Source organism: Vombatus ursinus, unplaced genomic scaffold (assembly GCF_900497805.2).
Source record: "Vombatus ursinus unplaced genomic scaffold, bare-nosed wombat genome assembly UNPS02000577.1, whole genome shotgun sequence".
Taxonomy (NCBI): Eukaryota; Metazoa; Chordata; class Mammalia; order Diprotodontia; family Vombatidae; genus Vombatus; species Vombatus ursinus.
In genome coordinates, this window is record NW_020940355.1 from 30,890,550 (window position 1) to 30,908,577 (window position 18,028).

Below are 18,028 nucleotides of genomic sequence, written 5' to 3' on the forward strand. Positions count from 1 at the left end.
TTTTTGCTTAACTGTTTTTCTTTGTTATGATAGAAAGTTCTATTCCTTGAGGAAAGAGGTGTTTACAGAAATTATTATGGTGTCAAAACAATAGCCATTAGCAACTCTTATTTTTTTTTTTTTACAATAGGAAGTGGAAACACTGGCTAGCAAATATATCAGAGTTACCTTTGGTTTTTTATGTTTAAAATTTTGAGAAAATTATATCTGATGTTTTACTTTTATATTAATATAAAATACACAAAGAACAAAAGAGAAGAGGCATGAAATTTTAGAAAAGAGTTCCTCTGAGGATACATCATGTTTCTTGCATTACCTCATTCTTCCCTGAAGTAGTATTTCCAATATGTGCAACATGATATGGGTTATGTTTTCAGAAATCATGAAGTAAACATTCTGATGCTCCTTGTAGATCAGAATACATCAGTCTAGGCTGGGAACCACCTGCTCTACCACTAGGCTCCCCCAGAATATGAATAAGTCAGATGAGGATATCCCTATAATTAGTAGTTTATTGTTCATTAATATACATCCCAATTCTGCATACCATAATAACAAACCTTTTGATGTGACTCAGGGGACATCTCATCTTTGAGAACAAATAGAGAAACATCATCTCTACCTGACCAAGCATTTCAGAGGATTTCAAGAAGCAGTGGGAGATTATCTGAGTTAGACCTGGCAGTTTATGCCAAGGAGATCATCACATAGAAACTGCAGTATATCTCCAATGTATTAAAATTTTACAGATTACATTAGCAGGAAAATTTATCTAAGAATGCAGTTCATTTTATTTTAGATTTTTTTAGATAAAAGGCATTTCAATATTTTTTAATGGAATCCAGATTATATTCTCCTGTTTTCCTTAGGATCTTACTCTATATTTCAAGGTAAGTTATAGGAACTATTCCAAACTCTTTAGGAAGTTGTGCCCAATTAATTTGGACAGAAATAGTCATGCCAACCCACGTCCCCAATTCCTCTAATCATATGTTCTAGGATAAAACATAGTGCATGGAAAAGAACAATGGATTTAGATTCAAGACCTGAATTTTTCCATTGATTCTTTGAAGCCTCAGTTTCCTCATTAGGGTTTTAGGTGAGATCATGTCTAGGTGGTATAGTGGATAAAGCACTAGATCTAGAATCACAAAGGCTTGGATTCAAAACTCTTGGGTATTTACTATCTATGTAACCCTGGGCAAGTTGCTTAATCTGTCTGCCCAAGTTTTCTATAGGTAAAACTCTAATAGAAATAGGGGCCACCAAACCATAATAAGGATCCCTGTGGGCCTCATATTAACTTAGAAAATAAAATAATAATATTATCTATGTCCTAGTGTATTTTTATTTATTTCATTAAACATTTACTGATTATGTTTTAATCTGGTTCACACCACATGGGGGATTGTTGCTGCCAGGAAATGTATTTGATGCCTTTGCATTAAATGATCTAAAACACATTTCAAACTAAAAATATTTTAAACAGAAATTCTGATTTTTATCCCTCCCTCAAAACCCACCTTTTTCTGAACTTCTTTGCTACTTTTCAGGCTACCATCATCCTCCTACCACCAAGATTAGCAACCTTGGTGTCATTCTTGATTCTTCATTGCCATTCACTCCATATATCCACTAAGTTATCAAATGATGCCACTTATATCTCCACAAGATGTCTCAATATACATCATCTACTTTCTATGCCCACATTCCTTACCCTAGTTCAGCTCTTTATCACTTCTCACTTAGATGATTACATGCCCCCTTTAATCCATCTACAAAAGGTGATTTTCAAATAATGTAGGTCTGACCATATCATGCCACTACTAAGAAACTCTAGTGGTTCCCTCTTACCTCTGGGATTAAATATAAACAACTGAGTTTGATATTTAAAGCTTTAAACACCCCACTTTCCTATGTGTATAGGTTTCTTACACACTACAACTCTACACATACTCTACTATCCAACCATACTGGTCTGCTTGAAAAATACGTTGTCTCCTACCCCTAGAGCTCAATGACAGTAACTGATGGAAGTTCATTGTATCTAACCACCTCCAGACTCACTAGGATGAATTCCAGACATTTTCCTGCCATGGCAGGTACATACTCTCACACACCCAATACTACCCCTCTGTTTTCCACCTTAATAGATTCATTCTGTAAAACTTGGATTCAGTCAAAAGGCTGCACCCAAGGACATAGAGGGCCACATGTGGCCTTAAGGCCACAAGCTGCCCAACCCTGTATCCATACCAAAACTCCTTCCCTATTCACCACTCTGCTATGTGTGTTATTCCTCCATTAAAATAGAGCACTGGCCCTGGAGCCAGGAGGACCTGAGTTCAAATTTGGCCTTTTTAGCTGTGTGACCCTGGGCAAGTTACTTAACACCATTACCTAGCCAAAGATATATATATATAAATAAATATATATGTGTGTGTGTGTGTGTGTGTGTGTGTGTGTGTGTGTGTGTATGAAGTCCATCAGGGACAGAACCATCTTTCTTTACATATTTGTGTATTAGCATATAAGAAGTACTTAAATATTTCATTCATTCATTCTATATATTTGCCTTAGTTCCCTTATGCCTGAATTTCATCTCTTTCTCTTTTGCTTTTTGGAATTCCTGATTTCCTTCTAAATTCAGATCAAGTACCAACTTTTCCATGAAACTTTTCCCTGTTTCCCCAGATCCTGTGCTCTCTCTTCCAAAACTATCTCATATCCATTTTTACATATTTCTATATACTTATTTGACATTTAGAACTGTTGTTGGGTCCAAGGAGTTGGGGTTCTATATCCTTTCTCTATTCATCAAGGGGCTCTGAACCCATGTCCTGAGGAAGCCTGGCCTCTAAGATGAGATCTCAGGCTCCTTTTTTTAACCCTCTTCAGCTCTTTTCACTTCAACCCAAGAATCTGAAGGGAAATTACTTAAAGTTTAGGTTTGGCTCATGGCTAGAGTATTCCCAAAAAGAGGGGAGTAGAAACGTACCTAGTACATATTCTAGAAAGAATAAGACAACTATTTATTTCATTTACATAAAAGAAATGTTTAACAAAAAAAACATAAGAACAAATTGTCAACAGACACATAACAATCTGCAATAACTTTTAACTACTCATTCTCCTTGAAAGTTAAGGCTTATAGGCAAAGCAGTTTGTGAGACTGCTAAATTGACATGGTATGTTTTGCCTTGACTCTTGTACTATTTAAACAATCTCCTCCAAGTCCAAATCTCCTTGAGATGTAGTCCAGGAGTTGAGCTCCTCACTTTTTGTCAAGAGTCATCCTCTCCAATGAAGAAACTCTTTAACAACAAGCGACTCTGATCAAGGGATGCAGGATCTTTGTATCGAGCTCATTAGACTGCCTCCAAGTTTACATATATCCATTTTAGTATTGCTGCCCAATCAACTACAATCAGGAAAAGAAACTCAAAGAAGAAAAATCAGTCGGAGTCCCAGGCTCAAGCTCTCTAACCTAAGTTTTAATTCCAGGTGCCTCATGAACCATAGCTACCATGTTTTGGAAATAGATGAAAGGGTACCATTCATTCAATTCATTCAGTTCTCCACAAAGAAACTAAAAGACCGCTGCCATATTAGGTGGATAGGAAAAGAGAGACCAAAAGTAGGCTACTCTTTTTTAAAGAGCCACTGAGTTAGTGGCCTTCCTCCTCAATGGCCAATAAGAGGATTACTTCATCATTCCAAAGCACTCAAATCCTTCAGTGTTGAGCTATTTTCCAGAGAGTGGCCAAAGTAAAGATGTGGGGGCATCCCTTTCCATGCAGTTGAAACTAGGCAGGCTGACAGATTCCAGGCGGAGTGATCTGAGAGTCCAGTTCCTGGCCTCCATAAAGTAAGGTATTGTAAGTAGTTTGGTACTCCACCCCCAGACCTATAGTCAGATGGCAGAGGAGGCTGAGGGAGGTGGAATCAATCAAGGTCTGAATTAGTCACATGGTGGTGAGTTTAGAAGGGATGGGCTTATCCTGGGAAAGGCATCTTGTTCCTTGGACTTGAAACCAGGCAGAGCAACAGACACAAAATGGAGTCATCCTGAAAGGATGACTACCCTAGGTTAAATGAAGTAGTTCTCATTCTAAAATCATAGCAAGTCTTTACTAGTGTACCTTTAATAGTCACCAAAAGGCAGAATTGACTCAAAGCAACAAATTATTCACACCATAAATATGGGGAATATTTCCATATCCCTAGGGGAACATACATAGAAAAATAACAGGGTTCAAACAATGCACACACCTAGAATTGCAGGGCGTCAATATAATTTTCTTTCTCATGGTTTCCTCATGGTCCCCTGGGCCTGTTATCTTCAGGTCAATTTCCAAAAGCACAGACTAACTCTCGCTTGATTCACAAAGCTCTGCTGATTTTCCTCTTTGGCTCATTTGCTCTGTTCCCTGCTGTGTTCAGTGTCTCCTACTGGGCAATTAGCTACGTTGCAAGTTGTCATGGAAAATAGAGAAGAGAGGAAAGAGAAATTCTTTCTCACATTTCAAGCTGCAAGGAATAATTCCCTTCTGAGACCTGGAATCTTCTTAATAAAAATCTCACTTTTCTCCAGTTAGAGCTCACATTCATCAGAGTTTTCTTCTGACTTAGCTATTCCCTAAAGAAACTGTTTTTTTTTAATTTTTATTATTTTAAAACAAATTTATTATTTATTTTACCATTTAAAATTTAATATTTATTTCATTAAATATTTCCAAATTATATGTAAAAATTTTAACAATCATTTTTTTTAAATTTTGAGTTCCAAATTCTCTCCCTCCCCCCACTCCGTCACCTTCCTTTTGAAGGAAATCAATTTTATGTCTATTATATTTATGAAGTAATGCAAAACATATTTACATATTAGCCATATCACAAAAAAGCAAGAAACATGAGGAAAGTGAAAAATTATACTTCAATTTGTACTCAGAGCTCATTAGTTCTCTCTCTGAAGGTAGATAGCACTTTTTCATCACGAGTTTTTTTGGAATTGTCTTGGATCATTGTATTGATCAGAACAGCTAACTCTTTCTAATTGATCAACATTATAATATTGCTCTTACTGTTTACAATATTCTCCTGGTTCTGTTCACTTCACTATGTATCAGTTCATATAGGTCTTTCTGTGTTTTTTTTTTCCTGAAAGCATCACCATCTTCATTTCTTATAATGTGATAGTACTCCATAAAATCATATACCATATCTTGTTCAGTCATTCTCTAGTCAATGAGTATCTTCTAAGTGTCCAAATCTTTGCCACCACAAAAAGAGCTGCTGTAAGTATTTTTGTATATATAAATCTTTTTCCTTTTTATTTGATCTCTCTGGGACACAGACCTAGTAGTGGTATTTCTGGGTCAAAGATTATGCTGAGTTTTATATCCCTTTGTGCATAGTTCCAAATTGTTTTTCAGAATGGTTGAACCAGTTCACAGCTCACCAACAGGGCATTAATGTCCCAATTTTTCCATTCCACCTTGTCAGTTTTCCTTTTGATCATGTTAGGTAGTATGATAGTTATGAGATGGTACCTCTGAATTGTTTTAATTTGCATTTTTTAATCAATAATGATTCAGAGCATTTTTTTCATATGACAATTGATAGCTTTCATTTCTTCTTTTAAAAACTGCTTGTTCATATCCTTTGACCATATATCAATTGGGGAATGACTCTTAGTTTTACAAATTTGACTCAGTATTTGAGATATCATATTTTTATCAGAGAAACTTGTTATAATTTTTTTAATATTACTTCACTGTCCATGGTACCTTTTAGCAAAATATCATTTCCTTGATTATCTCTTTTAATTAGGTCCATATATGCTTTTGCTTTGTCTAAGATCATGATTGCTACCTTTGCCTTTTTTTACTTTATTTGAAGCATAATAGAGTCTGCTCCAGCCCCTTATTTTAACTCTTGCTCATGTCTTTCTATTTCAAGTGTGTCTCTTGTAAATGATGTATTGTTGAATTCTAGTTTCTAATCCATTCTGCGATCTACTGTTTTATGGATGAGCTCATCCTGTGCATGTGCACAATTTTTATTATTGTGTATTTCCTTCCATCCCATTTTTTTCTGTTTATCCTTTTCACTCTTTTTATCCCATCCCTCCTCAAAAGTCTGTTTTGCTTCTGACCACTGCTTCCCTTAATCTGTACTTCCTTTTATCATTCCCCTTCTTTCTATTTCCCCCTTCCCCTTCTATTTCCCTATTGGATAAGATAGATTTTTATAGCCAACTGAGTTTGTGTGTGTGTGTGTGTGTGTGTGTGTGTGTTTGTGTGTGTGTATTCTTCCCTCTTTGGACTAATTCCCATGAGAATGAGGTTCAGGCATCACCTGCTACCTCCTCCCATTTGCCCCTACCCATACTGTAAAAGCTCTTAATTGCACACCTCTCTTTTATGTAAGAACAATTTCCCCATTCTACCTCTCCTTCCTCCTTCTCCCAGTGCTTCCTTCTTTCTCACCTCTTCACTTTTTTTGGAGATCATCTCAACATGATCTAGTCACCAAAATGGTTTCTGTAGACTCCTTCTAACTGTCCTAATAATGATAAAGATCTTAGGAGTTATATGTATCATTGTCCCACATTAGCAGTCCCATATAAAACAGTTTAACTTTATTGAGTCCCTTGTGATTTCTCTTTCATGTTTACCTTTTTATGCTTCTCTTGAGTCTCATGTTTGAATGGCAAATTTTCTAATCAGTTCTGGTCTTTTTATCATGAATGCTTGAAAGTCTTCTATTTCATTAATCATCCATTTTTTCCTAAAGGTTTATACTCAGTTTTGCTGGGTAGATTATTATTGGTTGTAATTCTAGCCCCTTTGCCTTTCAGAACATCATATTCCAAGCCCTTAGCTCCTTTATTGTGGAAGATCCTAATTGTGTGTGATCCCAACTGGTTCCATGAAATCTTAATTGTTTCTTTCTGGCTGCTTGCAATATTTTCTACTTGACCTAGGAGCTCTGAAATTCATCTATAATATTCCTGGGAGTTTTCATTTTGTGCTCTCTTTCAGGAGGTGATTTGTGGTGTCTTTCAATTTCTATGTTACCTGCTGGATCTAAGATATTGAGGCAGTTTTCCTTGATAATCTCTCAAAATGTAATGCCTGATTGGGGGGGCAGCTAGGTGGTGAAGTGAATAGAGCTCTGGCCTTGGAATCAGGAGGACCTGAGTTCAAATCTGACCTCAGACATATGACACTAGCTGTGTGAGCCTGGGCAAGTGACTTAACCCCCATTGCCTCACCAAATGGAAAAAAATGTAATGCCCAGCCTCTTTTTTTATCACAGATTTCAGGTAATCCAATAATTTTTAAAATTACCTTTCCTTGATCTATTTTCCAAGGCAGCTTTTTTAAACGAGATATTTCACAATTTTTTTTCTGTTTTTTTTTTCATTCCTTTGCCTTTGTTTTATGGTTTCTTGATGTGTCATGAAGTCATGAATTTTCATTTTCCCAATTTGGACTTTTAAGGAATTATTTTCCTCAATGAGCTTTTGTGCTCATTTTCCATGTGAACAATTCTTCTTTCTAAGGAGGTCTTTTCTTCAATGATTTCAATGTGCCTCTTTCACCATTAGGTCATTTCTAGGTTTTTTGTTTGTTTGTTTGTTTGGTTTTAGTTTTTGGTATTATTTTCTTCAGATTTTTTTTTGTTGCCTCTTTTACCAAGCTATTGACATCTTTTCATAATTTTCTTTCATCTATCTCATTTTTTCCCCCTTTTTCCCCTCTATTGCTCTTAAGTTTTTAAAAAACTCAAGAATTCTTGTTGGGTTTGTGTACAATTAGCATTTTTCCTTTGAGGCTTTACTTGTAGCTGTTTTCTTATTGTTTTCTTCTAAATTTTTGTCTTTGTCTTCCCTCCCTCCATATTAGCTTTTTATAGTCAAGTTTTTTTTAAATTTTCTCTGTTTGGTCATTTTTCCATCCTATTTCTTGACTTTGAACTTTAAGTTGTTCTCTGTTCATGCTGGGATATGGAGAGCACTGTCCCAAGCTTCAGGCTTTTATGTGCTGCTCTTTTCAGGGGTAATTATGCAGGATTTGAATGCTTTCAATGTATGATTCATAGAAAGCTGTTGTCACTACTCTCTTCATCTTCCCTCTGGTCTTCATTTAAGAAAGGCCCCTGTTCCCCTTCAGCCACAGCAGTTAGAACTCCTTTTGGCCTTAGAACTGTGACCAGGGTCCCTGCTACCTTGTGACCAAACAATCATAAGCATTCTGCTCTGCCCTGAAACTGCAACCCAGAACTGGGTATGATAATAAAATTGGCAATCAGTGCCAGTTGCACTGATTGTTGCACCCAGTAACAGCAATGGGTCGGTCCTCTGTCATTTCTTTCTGAGCAGTTGTTTGACCCTTGTCTCATGGCTGAGAGCACCTAAAGCTGCTGTGGATGCTATTGTAGTATTGTAGTAGCAATACTGCCTCTCCTCTGCATTCTTTACTCTGCCCCCTGTTTTCTTTCTTTTTTTTTTAAAGCTCAGCAGATTTTTGTTCAATTCTCTGACCAGACAATGTCTAGCCAACATGCAATTCAATTAAACTTGATTGAAGAACATCAGACCTTATAAAAGGGTAACCAATTTAGACATTTCTTTTTTACCTTAAATCCTTAATGTCTTATTTACTCTTTTGTGTATCCCTGGCCTAATAAAATTTCATTAACTGGACTGAAGGTAGGGGGAAAAACTGAACGTTAGAATCCTGATCAACTCCTCCCCACCTACCCTATCTCCAAAGAAATATGTAAGATTCTATAAAAATTACTTTAATATTCCAATGGATCTCTAATTTCCTTGATAAAACTACTGCCTTTAAAAATCCAATTTCAATCCATTCATGCCTGCCCATTCTTTGAGATTCTTATTGACCACTATATCTTCCAGGACACTCTCTCTTCCCTTGGTTTTCATGACAATGCTATCTCCTAATTATCTTCTTCCCTCCCTAGCTAGCTATGCCTTGGCTTCTTTTCAGAATCATAATCCATGTTCTGTTTTGTACTATTGCATGGCCAGGTTTCAGATATTTTAGAATCATGGGCTTTCAGACTCATAAAAGACTTCAGAATTTTCAATTAAATTCAATAAAAATTTATTGATCTCCCACTGTGTTCTAGGCCCTGTGCTAAGTGTTGGGGATACAAAAAGAGGCAAAAGACAGTTCCTGCCCTCAAGGAACTTACAACCTAACAGGAAAGACACCATGCAAACAAATATGTGCAAAGCAAGTTACATACAGGATAAATATGAAATCATTAAAAGAAGATAATTTTGTCCAAACACTTCAATAGATGAGGAAATTAAAACTCCTGGAGATAAAGTTTTCCAATCAAGATCATGTTAGTACCTAATAGCAAGTTCAAGATTCAAACCTCATTTTTCTGAGTTCAAAGCTAGTGCTCTTCTAATTCTCATTCATTCATTCATTCATTCATTCATTCAAGTGTATTATAGGTGAAATGTTCTATGCTAGACATTGAGAAAAAAAGACAATTTACTTGTGTATGTCATGTTTAACTACATTGTCTCAATGTATTCTAACAACAACTTCGTGTAGTAGCCAGATATGGTAAATGTGTTTATCTCCACTGCACAGATGAAGAAAATGAGACTGATAAATATGATGCTATTAGCCCAAAGTTTTACAGCTATTAAATATCAGATGCAATTGTCTGAATCCAACTCCAATGTTCTTCCAATGCTGCCTTTCTTCATGGGGAGCCTAATTTACCCTAGATGGAGAGCCGCATTATGAAGTAAGACATGACAACTCAGATACCATGTTCTATGGCTCTAATCCAGTTATTTATGTAGAGCTTGAAAATGAACATGAAGTACTAAGAGAAATGAAAAAAAAAGTAAAGAATCATAAACTAAAGAAGGGCAACAATATATTATATAAATGACTAACATCTATTGATTGGATCTATTTTCCGCTGTAGGTCACAAGTGTATCATTGCACCATTATCCAGTATTTCCTGGAATGAAGAGGAATCATTCTGCTCAATCGATTCACTCAATACCTTGCATTATATGTTTCCAGGGCTAAGCTGTTGTGGGACTTTTATTCTTTACTGAAGCTCTTCTTGTTTTCTATCCTAAGCCTCTTTAGTTTTCTGCTACAGAACATGGCAATTTTCAGCTAATGTTCTCCCACGTTCATTCTCCCTCTATCTTTCAATACCTGTTTTACACTTCTATCATCTCTTCTAAGTTTTAATGTTATAGAACCATAGATTTAGAACTGGAAAGGTCTTAGAGGCTATCTAATTCAAACTCTTCATTTTACCAAAAAAAGAAACTGAGATAGGAGGAATTATTAACTGATCTTTCTAAGGACACATATTAGTAACAGGATTGGGATTTGGACTAAGGTCCTCTGAACGTAAGTTGAGAGTCCTTTCCACTCCATGATGCTGCTTATCCTAAGAATTTCATATGTATGTTTTCAACACACTTCTCTTTCCTTTTTTGTAATATCTTCTGTCACAATCTCAGTCTCCCAAGTAGTTTTCAACCATTATTGCTCAACATATAGCTTATTTAATGCTTTCAATATTCTTGAAAGATTTGGTCTAATAATTCCAATCAAAGGCTTTAACTCTTAAAAAAAATCTTTTGCTTATGGCAACCTCATGAAGTAAGCAATGCAAATATTATTATCTTATTTTCAAAGATAAAGACACTGAGGCTCTGAAAAGTTAAATGACTTATAAAATGTCACAGAGAAAATAAGTTATGTAACTGAACTCTACCTAGTATATCATTTTATTCTTTCCAACTACTTCCAAAGTTTTTTCCAACATGCATAATTTCCTTTTATTTCATTATTTTTTTTTGCTTAATTAACAGTAATGTTTCCTTTGCCTATATTCCTTACATTTTTCTATTAAAACCCATGGCTATGACTCCAGGTTTCTTCTCAGTGGAAGTTAGATAACCACTTGTTGGCTGTTATATTACAGATCTCTTTTGTGTATGAGTTGAATTGGAAGGCCACCAAGGACTCTTCTAATTCCCAAATTCTGTGATTCCAACTTTATTCTTATTTTCCACTATTGTAATATCTGGAATTTACATAATACTTTAGGATTTTCAATATACTTTACATGCATCACTTTATTAAATCCATCTAGCTCTCTAAACCTCATTTTTTCATGATATCTTTAAGCTTCCTTCAAGCTCTAATGTTGTAATAACTTATTATCTTATGATCCTAATGCTTCTTAAAACTTTCTTTGTCATTTCTGAACTTGACAACTCATTGGTAACATAATCTTACAGAGTTATGTGATGCACTGGAGAAGATAGATGACTTGGCTAGGCTCATATAAAAGTAAGACTTGAACCCAGGTCTTCCTGACTCAGATGCTGGCTTTCTTCACTATACAACAGTATAGGACATTTGTGATGTGTAAACTTTTACTTTGTATACTTTTATTTTTTTTTGACCTGCGACAGAACTGGACTAGAAGTTAGATAACATGGTCTTAGGGTTCAGTGTCCTTTTTGAAGTGGGAGAGTCAGAACTTTTAGGCAAAGGACAAGCTCAGTTATCTTCGCAGAGATGCTTGAAATAAAACAAGAAACAGGGAGCCCGCCAGTCATAGTAATAATGACAACAGTTTTATAGATATATATACAGAGGAGGCCAGGTATACTTGGGTGTGCAGGCACACCCTGGGACAACCACTACCAGGTCTCATCTTCCATGGGAAGGGGAAAATACAGTGCTAATGCTATCTCCAAGCATCCATACCTTTTGGTATTATAACCAATTCATATTTAGATAGAACTTTATAGTTACTATATACTTTCACATCACTTTATGGTATGCTCACAACAAATGTGTATTTAAGGTAGTTTGTTTTATTGGGAAACTATGCATTTTGTTAACATCTGCTTGAATAATGTTTTATACCCACATTCTTATGTTATCAAAACAAGCTTCAAAAGTTCCATTATAAGCAAATATAAGTCACTTCTAATCTGGTCCAGACTGGTTCAATAAGTTAGAAGTTAAAACAAAACAAAAACTAACTCTCTTCAAGGTTAAGTTCAGTTGCCCTAAAGTCTTTACTGATACCCTGAACTAGAAGTACTCTTTCAATCTAAAAGTCCTTGAAGTAGCTGATTCAAAGGTTAATGTATTCTCTTTGTTCCCCAAAAAGCAGAAATTCATTCTTTTTAATGATGTAATGTAATCGAGGCAGTTAAGTAACACAATGGATAGAGCACTAAGCCTAAAGTCTCCAGGAAGACCTGAGTTCAAATCTGGCCTCAGACACTTTCTAGCTGTGTGACCCTGGGCAAGTCACTTAATTCTGCTTCAGTTTCCTCAGCTGTAAAAAGGGGCTGGAGAAGGAAATGTCAAACCACTCCAGTATCTTTGCCAAGAAAACCCCAAATGGGGTCATAAAGAGTCAGACACGACTGAAATGACTAAACAAGGTAATAGAAGTACTGAATGTTAGATACAGGACTATTAAGAGATCATCTATTCTAACCCTAAATTCTTATTTAACACATGAGAAAACTGAAAGCTTTGCATTTAAGTGACTTGTACAAAGTCACTCAGCCAGTTTGTACCAGTATGAATGACTTCATTTAAAATTTAAAAAAAAATTTTAAAGTAAATTTTAAAGTAAAATTTTAAAAGTAAATAGGAAATGAAGACCTTAGACAGAGAGAACAGTACTCTAAGATCTCACACAGAGAACAGACTTTCTATAATTTATACTTTCTTCCTGGACAAATTGAAATAAAATATTATTAACTATTAGAATAGAATCATAGAAGGCTAAAACTGGAAGGGTATGTAGAATTCCATTCCCTCATTTTATAAATTAAAAAAAAAAACTGAATGACAGAAAAGTTGAAAAGACTTGCGCAATACCACATAGTCAATTGATGCCCCAACTAGGTCTCCAATCTGCTTTTTTAGATTCTGAAGTTTAACAGGATACATGGCAGTTTCAAAACACATATAAAATTGCATATGACTTGCTTGTAGCACACTGGTACATTGCACATTTTATACTTCAATTAAAATTTTTAATTAAAAAAAAAACAGTAAGCATGCTTAACAAATAAGATGTTCATATTCCTCTGAACAGAGTGAGACTTTAGTAAGATGCAATGAACCTGAATAGCAACAGCATGCTGATGAAAGGAGAAGGAAATATATTTAAATGGAAATGATGTTGATATTATGCTAATAGAGAATGTTAGCTATGATCTCATGTCAGCCTTTGTAGGCATCATTTTACATTGCACATGACCATTTCATTTCTTCTCTGTAAGGCAGATGTACCAAACTTTTATTCAATAAAAGTTGTAAATAATAGAATCATAGCAGATTTAAAATAAGAGGACATATAGGTGTCCCAGCATGTGTCTCTAGCTAGATCAAAGAGATTAGATATTATTTTAATAATCATTTTTTTCTTTTCTTTTAAAGTTTCTCTCTACAGAGAATAATGCAGAATCATCTTAGCTTATTGCCTTACAACTAGAATAGTAGGACATACCGCTGCATCATGGAATCACAAAATCTTGGGGTAGTAGAACTCAGGAAGAATAACTTAAAAAGGAGCTTATTAACACAACAAGGCAGAACTCCTTGGGTGGCAGGCCACTGACACTGGGCTTACCTTTTATAGACAGGAGTGAGGCTTTTCCATATAATGGCAAAGGGCCATGGGATTGGTGTCCTTTAGCTCCTCCCTATCTATTTTGATTGGCCCACATTTCAAACAAGGAGGTGGGGCAAGTGTGGTGGCTGCTGCCAAGTACTCGTTATGAAGAGATGGAATTAGCTCTAAGGATAAGATTAGTGCAATTCAGGGATTGCCCTCTCCTACAGGCTTGCTACGGGTAGCCAAAGTTAAATAAAGTAAAAACATGGTATTGCATCAGCATGACTGCATTATTGACTGATTTTCCTCACTAGCAAAGGACATTAAAGGCCTGTTGGTTCCAACTATGCTTGAACAAGAATCTCTATCCAATATCTAACAGGTGGCTCTCCATTTGTTTTTTACTTTTCCTTTATTCATTTTCATTATTGATATATGAATACCTAGCTTCACATTGTTAGGAATGCAATTAGAATTAAGAAAATTAAAACTATTATTATGTAGTTTGGGGCTTCCAATTACTTTTTTAAAAAATATATAATATTTTATTTTTCTGCCAATTTCATGTTAAAACAATTATTAAACTTTTTTTTAAAGTTTTAAGTTCCAAATTCTATTCCTCCCTTTCTCCTTTCTCCCCTCCTTGAGAAGGTAAGCAATCCAATATAGTTTATTCATGTACCATCATGTAATGGGCTTCTAATTACATTTAAAACCCTTCACAACCTGACCTCTGGTCAAACAAACCTTACCAGTATTTGTATATTTTATTTCCTTCCACGTATTCTATCATCCAGCCACAGGACCGACTTGTTATTCCTTACACATTGACCCTGCACAATGCATCAGCACTGACTGTCACCCATGCCTGGAACGCTCTCCCTCTTCACCTCCAACTCCTAACCTCTCTGGCTTCTGCAAGTCACAACCAAATCTCTGCTTCTACGAGAGAACTATAGTATATGCTGCCCACAACCCCAGGGTCTTCCCTCAAAAGAAGGGGTTGCATTTCATTTATATTGTATATATCTTGTACATGCACAGTTATTTACATGTTGTCTCCTTATTAGAATGTGAGCTCCTTGGGAGGAGGCATTATGTTTTTGCTGTTATTTGTACCCCCATGCTTAGCACATTTTCTGAAAAATAATAAACAGTTCCTAAATGCCTGTTAACTGGCTGCCTGGCAGGCGTTTATAAAGCAGTGAACACCCCAGAATGTATTCAAGGCAGGAGACAGCTATGAGAAGTACGTTGTTGTTGTTCAGTCCTGACTGACTCTCTGTGACCCCATCTGAAATTTTCTTGGCAAAGATACTAGTGTGGTTTGCCATTTCCTTCTCCAGCTCATTTTAAAGAAGAGGAACTAAAAAATAGGATTAAGTGACTTCCCCAGGGTAACACAGCAAGCAAATGTCCAAGCCTGGATTTGAACTCAGGTCTTCCTGACTCCAGGCCTGGCACTCTATCCACTGCACCACCTAGCCACTCTGAGAAGTTTAAGTTCTTTTTATTTATTTATTTTACTTTCAATTCATGGAACAAAATAAGCATTTCCATAACAGTACAATAAAAAAAGATGATTACACATGAAACTGCAAATTTACCATGTACAACTTGCTACTTCCTCCAAATATATACAAAAGTTATTGTTTTATATACTTTTTTTTCTCTTTTTTCTTCCCTGTCTCCTCCCTTGCCCTAGAGATGGCTACCATTAAACACAAATAGATATATATGTGTGTATGTATGTGTGTGTGTGTAAAATTATTCCATACATACTTCTATTTATCAGTTCTTTCTCTGAATGAAAATAGTATCTTTCTTCATATGTCCTCTTTTCTTAATTTGTGTATTTACAGTAGTTAAAATTACTTAGTCACTCAGTCATTCTTAAAATAATATTGCTGTTACCATATACAGTGTTCTCCTGGTTGTGCTCACTTCACTCTTCATCATTTCATGCAAGTCTTTCCGTGTCCTTCTAAGATCATTGAGCTCATCATTTCAGAAAATAATAGTAAGGAAGAACTGAGGCCTGAGGCAACATTATCCACAACTCAGGGTTAAAACTTTATAATGATAACCTGCTAAAAGTTCTTACAATGAAGAAGAGAGTTTGCTATAGAAAAAGAATCTGGCTCTTGAAACAGAATCATTCTTCTTCTCCATTGGGGGAGGGTGAAAGATTTCTTTCATTTCCTCATCTCATTGACCATCATGCTTTGCAACAGATCCAATTGCCTATATATAGCAGGGAACAAGCCCAACAATTCAAATCATGAGACCAGAGGGGTTTTGTGAGTAAAGAGAGAGTTAGCTCCGGTTGTCAGTATTTGAACTTTCAACAGAAACAGGCCCAGGGTACCCATGTGAGTAATCAGTCCAGCAGAGATGATGTGCCCAGGAGAAACTGTGTAAGAGCACTGCCTAAATGAAAAGGACATTAAGGTCCTATAGTGACCATGTCCTGAGTTGCCTAGAACATGTGTGTTCCCTAGTGTGCACCTCTCTACTAGTGTACTTTATATGTGTGTCTACTCTTCCCACTGATGGTAGGTGTGGGGATTCAATTCAGGCTTTTACTCTCATTCTTAGGATCCCTCATCAATATAGGCCTGGGAGGAGAGGAGGGATGAACGTGTGGCCTCAAGGCCACATGTAGCCTTCTAGGTCCTTGGGCGTGGCCTTTTGACTAAGTTCAAGTTTTACAGAACAAATCTTTTTATTAAGGGGGTTTGTTCTGTGAAGTTTGGATTCAGTCAGGGCTGCATTTGAGGACCTAGAGGGCCATATGAAGCCTTGAGGCCACAGGTTCCCCACCCCTCGAATAGGCGTTTGCTTTGAGCTGACTGTGTCCTTTGGCTATTAAAGGTAATTTCATTGGTGGATATTGATGAGTTATAGTTTTAGGATTGTGGACCTCATATAGTACCTTGAACTTAGGGTAGTTCAACATCCATTTTACACCCTGAAGTTTAGAGAGACCTAGTTTATCAGTATAAGTTGGAAGAGTAGCCTGGTCATAGTGACACATACAATTCTCTTTTTCATTCTTTGATTTTTGAAATCCTTGTGTTTATTATGTTCATAAAAGAAATGAACATTTGAAAAACATAAATGAGGGGATCAGGCTAATAGCCTTCTTTAAAAAATCCACTATCTGTGTGCAGCCATTTAACCAAATGGCTAAAGCAAAGGTCAAAATCAATGCAAACTCATAGGAAAGAGTAAATATGATAAACATTGTATGTGATTATAGAAGCACCAACCAAACTAGTTTAAATAAGTTATCAACTTTAAAGGATGGGAAATGGAAAGAAAGCGAGAACATTGACTGATCATCACAGCTTCTTACAGAAGCTTAACTGATGCAATTTAGCTGTCACATTGAAGAAGAAAAAAAATCCAGAATGACTGAATCTGCAAATATTTCATCACTGTGGCAAGTGGGGACATGTGGCAGGCAAAAGCAACACTTTATATAGAAGTTCTCTTTTAAGAGATCATGAGGAAAAATAATAAAGGATTATGAACAATATTGCCTCACAAAATTGAAAAGTTGTGGTTAGAAGATTAGTGATTAAAGGTGTGCGAGTAGATGCTCTTAGGAAGATTTTTGGAGTGACATAGACTTAGATTACACTGGCTAAATAGGTAATGGTCAACTATGATGTGCGTTAATGGGGAGAGTACAACTGCCCCTACCACCAACCAATGAAATCACAAAAATATTGAACTACTTTAGAAACTAAAAAGTGAACTAGAAGGTAAGGTCACTTGAACTCACCTTATATCACACTCAGCTAAAGGAATTAGAGTTTCTAGTTAAAAAAGAGGAGATTTATAGGATATTTGATACCTGTGAGAAAACAAAGCAGGACCAATGTGGGGAAGTGAAGAGAGGCAAATTTGAACTCAATAATAAAGAAAACTATCATAACTAAAGAAAATTCAAAATGATATCTGTTGCCTTAGAAGTAACAAGATCTCTGTCGCTAAAAATATCTAAGATAAAGCTGAATGGTCACTTGCTCTGAATATTGTGGAAGGGATGAAAACATTTGGTAGAAGGGTTCAATGATGAGATGCCCTTTAAGGGCTTTTCCAGAGAGAAAATATTTTCTAATCCTATGAATAAGTCTAAATCATAAAGGTGGGAAGTAAGTTTTTTAGTACTGCCAAGAAGTCATTTACATATTCAAAATTCCTTTATTTATTTTTTTTTGCACAAGCTAAATTTCTATTTGTAGCAAATCTATTCGTCCATAGTAAAAAATCAAGTAACTATATTTTCCTCAGTCAGAAGCCTGTTTTCTAGTCCATTTGACTAGTACAATGTAA